Source organism: Hypanus sabinus, chromosome 4 (assembly GCF_030144855.1).
Source record: "Hypanus sabinus isolate sHypSab1 chromosome 4, sHypSab1.hap1, whole genome shotgun sequence".
NCBI lineage: Eukaryota > Metazoa > Chordata > Chondrichthyes > Myliobatiformes > Dasyatidae > Hypanus > Hypanus sabinus.
In genome coordinates, this window is record NC_082709.1 from 183,332,789 (window position 1) to 183,346,802 (window position 14,014).

At 43.7% G+C, this 14,014-nt stretch overlaps 1 protein-coding gene across 10 annotated transcripts in view; it reads right to left on the bottom strand.

The window, feature by feature from the left end:
* Positions 1-14,014, bottom strand: part of nrip1a (nuclear receptor interacting protein 1a) — a 131,184-nt gene that overhangs the window by 19,410 nt on the left and 97,760 nt on the right. For 6 of the 10 annotated variants that reach the window (XM_059968965.1, XM_059968964.1, XM_059968967.1 and 3 more), the window contains one exon: positions 1,427-1,592. The exons of 2 other annotated variants lie outside the window; for them this stretch is intronic. The gene's annotated coding sequence lies outside the window, so the exon portion shown is untranslated. Of the gene's footprint in view, positions 1-1,426; positions 1,593-12,168; positions 12,210-14,014 lie in introns of all 10 variants that reach the window. 2 more of the 10 variants (XM_059968970.1, XM_059968969.1) reach the window with 1 other exon arrangement.

Here is a 14,014-nt window from a genome sequence, read left to right on the forward strand (position 1 = left end):
GGATGTGCCGTGGCAGTGTGGGAGACAACAGAGCACAGCGGCCACTCAGCCTGGCTCTCCAATAAGTGCTGTTCTCCAGAGTTCACCCCCTGGAAGACGAGCCAGCTTGTCCCAGCACAAGATGAGGAACTGCTGCGTGCTTATTGGCTCCAGGACAACATCCCAGCACCATCATTCTTCAGGCTAAACCAGTCAAGGCCTTGTGCTAATATTATCTTTGTGTCTATATGTGCAATCATTATGATATCAACGTTTAAAGTGCAAAGTAAACTTATTATCAAAGTGCATATATGTCATCATATACGAACCTGAGATTAATTTTTTTGCAGGCATACTCAGTAAATCCAAGCATCATAATAGAATCAGCGAAAGACTGCACACAACAGGATGAATAAGCAATGTGCAGAAGACAACAGACAGTGAAAATATAAAAGCAAAAATAATAAATAAAAAAGCAATCTATATTGTGAATACGAGATGAGTCCTTGAAAGTGGTTGTGGGAACAGTTCAGTGATGGGGTGAATGAAGCCATTCCTCTGGTTTACCCGTGATGGACTGGGACCTACCTAATACTTTTTGTAGAATTTTCTGCAGAAAGGCTGAAATGTGCTGTGTGTTGTGTGATTACAGTACTGAATTTTGCATCTTGGCCCTAGAGTAACGCTGTTTCGTTTGGCTGCATGCATGTTTCTGGTTGAATGACAACTACACTTGAACTTGATTTCCACCCTTGTGATACCAGACACATAAAATTGAGAATTCATTTCCTGCATATACTGTGCCTGTCTAAATGCCCCTTTAATACCACTATCATATTTACCTCCAATACTACTCTTCACAGTGAGTCCCAGACACCTACCACTCTGTGTAAGGGAAAGCTTAGCCTACACCTCTCCTTTAAACATCCCCCCTCACACCTTCATTCCTACTCTGGGAAAAAGAGAGTTATAGACTCAGTCAAGTCCCTGCCCACCACTGAGGACATCCCTCACCATCTGTGACATGCCCTTTTTGCCTTTCTACCAGTGAGGAACCTGAGACCAATACTCAACAATTTAGGAACAGATTACTGAATAACCAATGAACCCACTATCACTAGCTCATTATTCACAAACACAGGGTTCTGCAGATGCTGGAAATCTAGAGTAACACACACAAAATGATGGTGGAACTCAGCAGGTCAGGCAACATCTGTGAAGAGGAATAAAGGGCTGACATTTCAGCCCAAGAGCCTTCTTCGGGGCTGGGAGGGCAGGGGGAAGAAGCCAGAATATGAAGGTGGGGTGAGGGGAAAGCATTCAAGCTGGCTGGTAACAGGTGAGCACATGAACAAAGATGAGCAGGGATCACCGAGGGGGAGTAGCGAGACAGGGTCTCACAGAACTCCCACTGAAGAGAAGATTTAAACCTTCGGGGTGGACATACCTGGAAAAGATTTCACAGTGGAGCAGCAAATCATAGATAGAAGTGATTCTGCAGATGTTGGAAGTCCAGAGCAACACACAAAATGCTGAAGGAGCTCAGCAAGTCAGGCGGCATCCATAGAGGGGAATAAACAGCTGATGTTTCGGACTGAGATCGTTCATCAGGACTGGAAAGAAGAGGGAAGAAGCCAGAATGAGAAAAGTGTGGTGAATTACTCTTTTTTTTTAACATTATTTATTTATATTTGTATTTTATACATTTTATGTCTAGCAGTGTACTGCTACTGCAAAACAACATGTCATATCAAAGTCAAAGCGAAATTTATTATCAAAATACATACTGTATATGTCACCATACACTACCCTGAGATTCATTCTCTTGCAGGAATTTACAGGAAAATAAAGAAATACAATATAATTTGAAATAAAATACATAAACAAAGACTTTCGAACAACCAATGTGCAAAAGAAGATAAATTGTGCAAGTAAAAATATAACACAGAGAACATGTGTTGTAAAGAGTCCTTGGGAGTGAGCCTGTAAGTCATAGAATCAGTTCAATGTAGTGGTGACTGAAGTTATCCAAACGGGTTCAGGAGCCTGATAATTGTAGGTCAGGGGTTTCGTAACATTTGTTATGGACACCAACCATTAACTGAGATGTCCATGGACTCCAGTTTGGGAACCCCTGTTGTAGGGTCCTGAACCTGGTGGTGTGGCTCTTGTACCTTCTGCCCAATGATGGTAGCAAGAACAGAGCACGGCCTGGATGTTGGGGGTCTTTGACGATGGATGCTGCTTTCTTGTGGCAGTGCTCTATGTAAATATACTCAGGTATGGGATTGTGCTGATGGTGATTGTGGAGGAGGTGTCGTTGCCAATCCATACAAACTGGGGTCTGCCAGTGAGGAAATCTAGGATCCAGTTCCACAGTGAGGTATCAAAACCTAGGTCTTGGAGCTTTGCAATGAGTTTTGAGGGGGTGATAGTGTTCAATGCTGAGCTGTACTCAATGAAGAGTAACCTGATGTATGTATCTTCATTGTCCAGGTGTTCCAGAGCTGATTGAAGAGCCAATGAAATGGCCTCTGGTCTTGACCTGTTTTGATAGAGTCTAGAGAACAGGTTTAAGGAGAGAGGGGAAACATTTCAGAAGGACCTGAGAGGCAACTTCTTCATGAGAAGAGTGATATATTTCTGAAACGAGCTGCCAGATGAAGTGGTCGAATAACAGTTAAAAGACACTTGGACAGGTACATGGTTAGGGAGGGTTCAGAAAAGGGTTCCCAACATTTTTATGTCATTGACTCTTACCATTAGCTGAGGGTTCTATGGTCACCAGGTTGGGAACCCCTGAGTTTAGAGGGATATTGGTCAAATATGGGCAAACAGGACTACCTTAGGTGGACATCTTGGTCAGCATGGACATGTTGGGCCGAAGAACCTGTTTCCATGAGTCTATTATCCCAAGCCTTGAGAGATTTGTTTGGAGATTGCTGGTTGCAATTTCCTCGTGGAAAGGCGAAGGTTCAGGGGAGACAGAATGAAATAACATCAAATGAAATATTTCTGATACAATTTCACATGTTTGAGATACTCCAGAGAACCGTGAAGTGTATAAGAGGCAGATCACTGTTGTAGTGTATGGAACAGCAGCAATCAGTTACTGACAGCAAGCTTATGATGACATAAGTAGACCATAAGACATAGGAGCAGAAATAGGAAATTCAGACCATCAAGTCTTCTCTGCCATTGCATGGCATGGATAATTTATTATCCCTATCAATCCCATTCTCCTGACTTCTTCCCATAACCTTTAACATCCTGACTAATCAACCTCCACTTTAAATGTACCCAATGACTTGGCCTTCACAGCTGTCTATGGCAATGAATTCCACAGATTCTCCACTCTCTGGCTAAAGAACTTCTTCACAACTCTGTTCTGTCCCCCTATTCCGGGGCTGTGCCCTCTGGTCCTAAACTTACCCACTATTGGAAGCATCATCTTCACATCCACTCTATCTAGGCCTTTCAATATTCAATAGGTTTCAATGGGATATCCCATCATTCTTCTAAACTCTCGCAAGTACAGGCCCAGAGATTTCAAATGTGCTCTTTATATCTCAACCTTTTCATTCTGAAACCTTTCTTGTGAACTTCCTCTGGACTCTAATACCAGCACATCCTTTTGTACATAAGGGGTCCGAACTGCTCACAACACTTCATGGGAGATCTAATCAATGCCGTATAACTTCCCAGCTTATTATAATTAGTGATGTTAGTTGAAATGTTCAAAACTAAGTAGGTTCTTGACTAATTCAAACCTGCCTACACTGGCTGGAGAGTCAGTAACTAAAAACTTAAATATACAGTATTGGAAAGATGATTAGTGAGGATGTTGCAAGTACTCAAGGGCTAGTGTTATAGAGAGGTTGGGCAGACTGGGAATTTATTCCCTGGGGTGTAGGACACTGAGGGGTGACCTTATAAAGGTGGTGTAAGGCTATGAGAAGCATAGATACGGTGAATGTAAAATCAAATTCTCTTTGCAGAGTGAAATGACTGTGGGAACGCACAGTAGCGTAGCACTTACAGCTTCAGATTTCACCAGTCGGGGGTTCACCACTGCCTGTAAGGAGTTTGTACATTCTCCCGTTGGGTTTCCTCTGGGTGCTCCAGTTCCCTCCCACAGTCCAAAGATGTGCAATTTGGGGTTAGTGATTTGTGGGTATGTAATGTTGGTGCCAGAAGCACGGTGACACTTGCGTGCTGATCCCACGCAATCCTCGCTCATTTAGCGCAAATGATGCATTTCACCGTATGCTGAGATGTATACTACATGTGACAAATAAAGGTAATCGTTTAAGATGAGATGAGATCATAGGTTTAGGATGAGCAGGGGAAGATTTAAAGCAGTGACTTCTTCATTCAGAGCGTGGTCCATATATGGAAGGAGCTGCCAGAGGAAGAGTTTGAGGCAGCTACAAGGATGACATTTAAGAGACGTTTACAAGCATTTTGTCTGGATGCATTACAGATTGGTATGGCAATTGCTCTGTATGTGAATGCAGGAAGCTAAAGAGACACAGCTCAGCACATCACAGGAAACAGCCTCCCCTCCGTGGACCCTGTTTACACTTCTCACTGCCTTAGTAAAGCTGCCAGCGTAATCAAAGACCCTGCCCACCCTGGACATTCTCTCTTTACTTCTCTCCCATCGGGCAGGAGACACAAAAGGCAGAAAGCACATACCATCAAGCTCAAGGACAGCTTCTGCCCAGCTGTTATTAGGACATTAAAGAATTAGGCCATTTAGCTCACTGAATCTGCTCTGCAATTGAAAGGTCCCCTAGTACGATAAGCTGGACTCTTGGCCTCACAACTTACCTTGTTAAGATCGTTCACTTTATCATTTACTTGTCCTCATCACTTTTACACTTCATTCTACATTGTTATTGTCTTACCACATTCTTTCTCAACATGTAATGATCTGATCGGCATGAACAGTATGCAGAACAAGCTTTTCACTGTATCTTGGAACATGCAACAATAATAAACCAATACCAATATCAACAGATTAGGATAGGAAACGGTTAGAGCAACCTCCTTTATGCCACGGACCTCTACCATTAAATGAGGGGACCATGGACCCCAGGTTGGGACATTATGGGGTGGTACGTCAGCATAGTGGCTAGCACAACACTTTACAGTACCGGCAACCTGGGTTAAATTCCCGGTGGTGCCTGGGAGGAGTTTGTACGTTCTCCCCGTAACCACGTGGTTTTCCTCCGGGTGCTCTGGTTTCCTCCCATAGTCCAAAGATGTAGCGACAAGTGGGTTAATGGGTCAATGTAAATTGTCCTGTGATTAGGCTCAGTTAAATCGGGGGCTGCTGGGCAGGCCGCTCGAAGGGATTGCAGCAGTATCTGAATCGATAAATAAACAAGATGATGACCACACTTGGTTTAATTTGCAAATTGCTGTGACCTTGACTGGCAGTGGAGACATATTCAGCAGGAAGGTTACAAAAGAGAATTGGATAAACATTTTAAAAGAAAAGCTTTGTGGGTTGTGGGAAGAGGACAGGGAGGATAATGACCTGGAGAACTCCTTGAAAGATAGACATATGGATATTTTATTGATCCCGAAGGAAATGAGTCTCACAGTAGCATTAGAAGCATACAGATATACAAATATTAGAAGAAAAGTAAGAAATAAGTTATCTCAAACAGTCTCACAGGCAGGGGCACCACCTCCCCAGCCATAGGTTGATTCATTATAGAGCCTAATAGCCGAGGGTAAGAATTACCTCATCTAGCGCTCCTTGGAGCAGTGCAGTTGTCTCAGTCTATAACTAAAAGTCCTCCTCTGTTCAGCCAAGAGAAACATTAAATAGGATTTCTAGGACTTTCCGTGGGGTCTTGTTCTAGTACCACAGCCTCCAGTGTGTCCAGTTTGACTCCTATACTAACCAAGCCAGCCTTTCTAATGTTCTTTGAGCTTGTGTTGACGCCAATGGCTCAGCACACCACCACACAGAAGATTGCACTGGTGACAACAGACTGGTAAAAGCTGTGAAAGAGAGGCCTGCGTACTCCAAAAGACCTCAGGAAGCAGAGCTGACTCTGGCCCTTGTACACAACCTCTGTGTTGGTGCTCCACTCAAGTCTGTCATCCGGGTGCACCCCAGGTAATTGTAGGTCCTCACCACATCCACGTCCTCACCATCACCAGTAAGAGGGAACAGCGCAGGCTTAGTCTTCCTAAAGTCCATCGCCATCTCTTTTGTCTTACTGATGTTGAGCTGCAGATGATTCAGCTTGCACCATTCAACAAAGTCCTGCACCAGGGCCCTGTATTCATCCTCCCGTCCTCCTTTTGTACTCCCAACTATTGCTGAGTCATCAGAGAATTTCTGCAGATGACGTGACTCAGTGTTGTATCTAAAGTCTGAGGTACACAGGGTAAACAGGAAGGGAGACAATACAGTCCCCTGTGGGGCCCCTGTACTGCTTATAGCCACGTCTGACACACAGCTCTGAAGATGCACAAACTGGTCTGCCAGTCAGGTAGTCCATTAGTCAGGATACAATGGAAGTGCCAGCCTGCATTGTATGGAGTTTTTCCCCCAGCAATGAGGGCTGTGTGGCATTGAAGGCAAAATCAAAAACCATGACCCTCACAGAGCTGTCCTGCTTATTCAAATGGGAGTCGGCTCTGTTCAGCAGGTAGACGACAGCATCGTCGACTCCAATGTGGGAAAACTGCAGGGTATCGAGGGCTGATATGACCAGGGGCCAGAGGTGAACCAGGACCTGCCTCTCTCGGGCCTTCACAATGTGTGAGGTTAGGGACACTGGACGGTAATCATCCCAGACTTTCGGTCGGCCCTTCTTGGGTACTGGGGTCACACATGATGTTTTCCACATAGTGGGGACCCTTTCCAGGCTGAGACTCAGGTTGAAAATGCACTGGAGAACTCCACACAGCTGCTCAGCACACTCCTTCAGGACCTTGGGGTTCACACCATCCAATTCCAATGATTTGCCGTGTCTGAGTTTCCCCAGAGCCCTTCTCACCTGCTCAGTGGTGAAGATGAGTCCATGATGACTGGTGAGTTGGTGGAAGGTGGAGATCAGGACGATAGCAGTTGGTATGTGGAGGTGTGAATGGTAGGTGCAGGGCACAGAGAGGTATAGACAGCATTAGCCTGTGTTGTTCATCCATGTGTTGAATTTGAGGGGGGAGCATTGGATGCCTCAGCACCTGGACTGGTATGCTGAGGGGGGTGTGAGAGGGAGGGCAGTTATCAAACCTAATGAAGGATTGCTTAACCCATTCACGGGTGCATTCCGAGATTCTACAGCTAGGCTGATTGAAGCCAGCGATGCTCTTCATGCCTCTCAGCACCTTCCATGTGCTACTCTGCCCAAGCTTGTTCTCCAGCTCTCCCCTGTATTCCTCTTTAGCCACCTTGATCTTCTCCTTCAGCTCCCTCCGCATGTTCCAATTCCTCCCTGTCTCCTGATCTAAAGGCTCTCCTACTGTGGTTGAGAAGAGCACTTGACCCATGGTTTGTTGCTAGGGAAGCATTGATGGTGTTACAGTGTCCACACAGAAGTGAGCCCGTGTCCTCCCCATACGGTTCACAAAGCACATTCCAGTCATCAAACTCAAAACAGCCCTTCAAGGCTTCAATGGCCTCTAGTATGTGGAGGTGGAAAGAGATAGTACAGGGGCAAATGAACCAAATGCCTCCTACAACTGGATTCTATAGAAACCTGCTCTTCCACATCAGGGTTTCTACAGATGTGTCGTGGAGAGCATTCTGACTGGTTACAGGAGCCTGAAGGCACGCACTCAATGATTCAGGAACACCTTCTTCCCCTCTGAATGGACATTGAACCCATGAACACTACCTCTGTACAATTTTGCACTACTTATTTAATTTACAGGTACTTATTTAATGTACAGGCATACGTACAAAATTAAGGGAGTGAAGTTTAGGGGAGACATCAGGGGTTAAGTTTTTTTACACAGAGGGTTGTGAGTGCCTGGAATGACTTGCTAGGGATGGTGGTGGAGGCTAAAACATTAGGGGCATTTAAGAGCCTCTTGGACAGGCACATGGATGAAAGAAAAATGGAGGGTTATGGGACAGTGAGGATTTAGTACTTTTTTTTTAAGGATTATATGGGTCGGCACAACATGGGGGGCTGAAGGGCCTGTACTGTGCTGTAGTGTTCTATAGTTAACTATATACGAGGGGTGATTGATAGGTTTGTGGCCCAGGGTAGAAGGAGTCAATTTTAGAAAACCTAATACATTTATTTTTCAACATAGTCCCCTCTTACATTTACGCACTTAGTCCAGCAGTCATGGAGCATACGGATTTCTTGTTTGTAGAAGTCGGTGTCTTGGTCCACAGCATGGGTGATGTTATTAGCTTCAAACTTTCTGCATAATCTCTCAAAGAGTTGACCCGCATGAGCATGTAATGAGAGCTGTATAACTCATCTCTTTCTACCTTAGGCTATGAACTTATCAATCACCCCTGCTGTGGACCACCTGGGGGTCCAAGACTCTCAACATGCAGTTCAACTCTTTGAGTGATTATGCAGAAAGTTTGAAGTTAATAACTCGTCTCCTTCTACCTCAGGCCACAAACTTATCAATCACCGCTCGTATATAAAATTTGCTGTAATCCAGTTCTTTTATTAAGTATTCCAATGTTATGCCATTGTAAAACAACATAATTCATCACATACTGTATGCTGGTGATAATAAACACGATTCTGATATATTGCTCTGAGTGTGCAGCAAATCCGAATCAGGTTTATTATTATTGAAAGTGTCTCTATTTTATTTCTTATCAGTTTACAGAGATCAGACATTTCACCAAAAACGTGAACAAACTTCTATAGATGCACAGTGGAGAGTATCCTATCTAGTTGGTGTTGTGTATTTAGTACTTCAGTATTATTTGAGTGATCTTGTAAATATATTGTTTGATTAACCATTCTTTGTTGTTTAAATAATTCATTGTAGTTATATATAAAAATATGTTCATTGTATACATCATGACACTATGTGACATCTTGCTTAAAGTAACGAAGAAAGATTTTCTTCTAAGTAGTTTAATGTTTTGGAGTTACAAAACATAACAATTGCATCATGGCCTAATATGGAAACACCAATACCCTAAATGGAAAAGCCTAAATGGAAAAGTAGTGAATATAGCCCTGTTCATCACAGGAAAAGCTCTTCCCACACTGAGCTCAGGTTACATGGAATGCTGCTACAAGAAAGCAACAACAACCTCTCACTTCCCATCAGCAAAACCAAAGAGCTGATTATCAACTACAAGAGGGAAAAAGCAGAGGTCCATGAGCCAGCCCTCATTATGGGAATGGAGGCAAAGAGGGTCAGTAGCTTTAAGTTCCTTTGCGCCAAGATTATAGAAGATCTGTCCTGGGTCCAGCATGTAAGTGTCACCACAACAATGGCACGTTGTGCCTCTATGTTCTTAGAAGTATGCATAGATTTGGCATGTCACCAAAAACTGAGACAAGCTTCAATGGTTGCACAGTAGACAGTATCCTAATTAATTGCATCATGGTCTAGTATGGAAAGCCAATGCCCAGGAATAGAAAAGTCAACAGCAAATGGCAGATATAGCCCAGTACATCACAGGTAGAGTCCTCCCCATTATTTTAGCAAGGCATTTGACAAGGTACCTCATGCATCATGACACTATGTGACACCTCGCTTAAAGTAACAAACAAAGATAAGTAACATTGAGAAAGTAAGGAGGCATGGGATCCACTGGGAAATTGCTTTGTGGATCCAGAAATGGCTTGCTCACAGAAGGCAAAGAGTGGTTGTAGACAGGTCATATTCTGCATGGAGGTCGGTGGCCAGTGTTGTGCCTCAGGGATTTGTTCTGGGACCCTTACTCTTTGTGATTTTTATAAATGACCTGGATGAGGAAGTGGGGGGATGGGTTACAAAATCTGCTGATGACACAAAGGTTGGGGGTGTTGTGGATAGTGTGGAGGGTTGTCAGAGGTTACAGTGGGACATTGATAGGATGCAAAACTGGGCTGAGAAGTTCAACCCAGATAAGCGTGAGGTGGTTCATTTTGGTAGGTCAAATATGATGGCAGAATATAGTATTAATGGTAAGACTCTTGGCAGTGTGGAGGATCAGAGGGATCTTGGGGTCCAAGTCCATGGGACACTCAAAGCTGCTGTGCAGGTTGACTCTGTGGTTAAGAAAGCATACAGCGCACTGGCCTTCATCAGTCGTGGGATTGAGTTTAGGAGCCGAGAGCTATATAGGACCCTGGTCAGACCCCACTTGGAGTACTGTGCTCAATTCTGGTCGCCTCACTACAGGAAGGATGTGGAAGCCATAGAAAGGGTGCACAGGAGACTTACAAGGCTGTTGCCTGGATTGGGGAGCATGCCTTATGAGAATAGATTGAGTGAACTTGGCCTTTTTCCCTTGGAACAACAGTGGATGAGAGGTGACCTGATAGAGGTGTATAAGATGATGAGAGGCATTGATTGCGTGGATAGTCAGAGGCTTTTTCCCAGGGCTGAAATGGCTAGCATGAGAGGGCACAGTTTTAAGGTGCTTGGAAGTAGGTACAGAGTGGATGTCAGGGGTAAATTTTTTACGCAGAGTGGTGAGTGTGTCACATGGGCTGCCGGTGTCGGTGGTGGAGGTGGAAACAATTGTGTCTTTTAAGACACTCCTGGATAGGTACATGGGGCTTAGAAAAATAGAGGGCTATGGGTAACTCTAGGTAATTTCTCAGGTAAGGATATGTTTGGCAGAGCTTTGTGGGCCGAAGGGCCTGTATTGTGTTGTGGGGTTTCTATGTTTCTATATTTCAGTACACCATGGATTCTGGTTGATTGGAACATATCGGGATCAGTACATTTTGGCCCAATTAAGCAGGTGCCCAATTAGCCAAAGTTTCATGGAAATGGTTAAAAGGTATAAGAAAAACAAACTACCATTTAACTGAGTAACAAACTATGTAATTAAATGAAATACAGAACAAATTAGAACACTACCAATACCTCTACAGTACAATAAAACTGTGTATTAGTGCCTAATAGTTATCGATGGAGGAATTCATCTGTCATGTTCTTTTGATTGACTACCTTCCTACAATGCTTTAAATGATTGAATCCCCCAAATCTTCATTTTCATTGTGACATTCACAATGATTGTCGATACTTTCCTGATTCCTAACTTGATGAAGTCGTGAAAATGTTTCATTTTCACTTACGGCTGTCTCTGGCATCTCTAAGTCTGATTGCTTGAATCCATAGTGAGCAGTTCTGAATTGTCGCCAACTATCAGTGACAAAAATCATTGCCTTTTGAACACAAGCACACACAAATGACGCTACTTAAAAGCTGATCGCACTACACACAGTGTAGTGTCTAATGGCCATGCAAGAGCACGCGACTGATGCCTATTAGAAACTGTTCAGTAACAGTCTGCTGCCGAAATTAAGCAGCATCGTGCCCCAAATAGATGATGGGAATCTCGGCTATTTGCATGGTTTTGTTTTTGATTTGGAGTTGTCTCAAATAAACGGCTGTCCCAATGAACCAATGCCTCAATTAATCACAACACAATATACTTACATAGAGCTCTGCTTTAAGAAAGCAGCATCGATCGTCAAGGACCCCCACCATCCAGGCCATGCTCTCTTCTCACTGGAGTTACAGGAGCCTTAAGTCCCACAACAGGTTCAGGAACAATTACCGTTCAACCATCAGGCTCCTGAACCATTGAGGATAACTTCACTCACCTCAACTCTGAACTGATTCTAACACATATAGACTGACTTTCAAGGAGTTTTTACGACTCATGTTCTCAGTATTTTTATTTGCATAGTTTGCCTTTTTTTTTGCACATTGATTGCTTCTCAGTCTTTGTTTATGTAGTCTTTTTTTCATAAATCATATTGTATTTAAAAAAAAATTTCTTGTAAATGCCTTCCAGAAAAGTAATCTCAAGGTAGCACATGGTAACATATAAGTACTTCGATAATAAATTTAGTTTGAACTTTGAACTTTTGAACTTTGAACACATCTCCAAAGCACTGTCTCCATAGCAACCTTCCCGTATAACTCTGTGAATGCAAATGCTAGCATTCAGAACATAGATACAATTTTCTTTGCTATCTCCCCATCAAAGTATTGTTAATTGCTCCATACCTTATAATGTTCTGGCTGGGTTGCTGACGAGACAGGGAAAGCTGCAGACAATATCCACAAGAAAATGAAAATCAGGGTTGCATGCAGTGACATACTGTATATGTACTTTGATAATACATTTACTTTGAACTTTGATATTTACTTTACGTCAAATGTGTGATGATTTGCAGAAGCCTGCTGCCAAGGCAAGGCATCTGAGATCGGGAGGAGAGGCCTCAACTCCTGGGTGTGTGTGGGGAGGGCTGAGGGGAGTCTGAGGAGGATCTCCGAAACAGAAGTGCTGGTAATCTTTGGAAATCAGACCCAATTCAGGGTTCGGACCCGGAATGTCAACAATCCCTCACATCTCCTGCTGCCTGACCCATTGAGCTCCTAGAGCTGATTATACAATGTTGAGCCAGATTTTTAACCTACTGTAAAGTCAATCTGACCCTTCCCTCCCATATTTCCCTCCAATTAACCCACGTGCCTATATAAGAGTCTCTTAAATGCCCCCAATTTGCCTGCCTCTACCATCATCCCTGGGAGTGTGCCGCACACCCACTACTCTCTATGTTTGAAACTTACCTCTGACAACCCCCTATACTTTCCCCCAATCACCTTAAAAATTCTGTCCTGGGAAAAAGACCCTGGCTATCCATTCGATAAATGCCTCTTATAATCTTATACGTCTCTATCAAGTCAACTCTCCTTCAGTCCAAAGATAAAAGCTCTAGCTCACTCAACCTATCCTCATAAGACATGCTCTTTAATCCAGGCAATATCTTGATAAATCACCTCTACACTCTCTCTAAAGCTTCCACATCCTTCCTATAATGAAGTGACCAGACCTAAAGTTGTGTTGCTTCACAAGTGTATGGTTGGATTATCCTTTTGAGTTTTTGGGTAATATTGTAGGAGGCAACAAGGAGATATACAGGAGTGGTTGAGTGGTGTCAAAAGAACAAACTTGCACTGAGCAGCAATAAGAATAAGGGATTGATTGTGGACTTCAGGAAGGATAAGTCTAGGAAGCTCACACCAGTCCTCAATGAGGGTATCAACAATGGAAAAGGTAAGCAGTTTCAAATTCCTGGGCAACAGTGTCTCTGAGGATCTACTGCATTCTGGGCCCAACGTATTAATACAATCACAAAGCAGACACACCAGCAGCTATATTTCATTAGGAGTTTGAGGAGGTTTGGAATATCACCAAAGACTAGCAAATTTTATTCAGATGTTCCATACAGAGCATTCTGACTGGTTGCATCACTGTCTGGTATGGAGGGGCCACCACAGAGGATCAGAAAAAGCTGCAGAGGGTTGTAAACTCAGCCAGATCCTTCATGGAAACCAGCATCCCCACCATGAAGGACATCTTCAAAATGCCATGGACCAATACCATTAAGCAAGAAGCCTGTGGACCTCAAGTTGGGAACCCCTGATTTAAGGTGAGAGGGGACAAGTTCAAAGGAGATGTGTGAGGCAAGTGTTTTTACACAGAGAGTGGAGGATGCCCGGAATATGCTGCCGCAGGTGGCGGTGGAGACGGATGTGATAAGAGGCTCTTTGACAGGCACATGAATATGCATTGACAGGAGGGGTATGGACATTGTACATGCAGAAGGGACTAGTTGAGTGAGGTAGTTAATTACCGGTTAACTAGCTTGGCACAACATCATGGGCCAAAGGGTCCGTTCCTGTGCTGAACAGTTAGTTGTATGTAGTCAGGATCACTGGGCCAGATAATACCAGGAATTTCAGCTACATGGTAAAACAACAGTGGAGGCTCAGTGGACAGAGGTTGTGGTTCAGAATCCCATAAGTTCAGCAATTAGGCCATTCAGCCCATCAAATATGCACCACC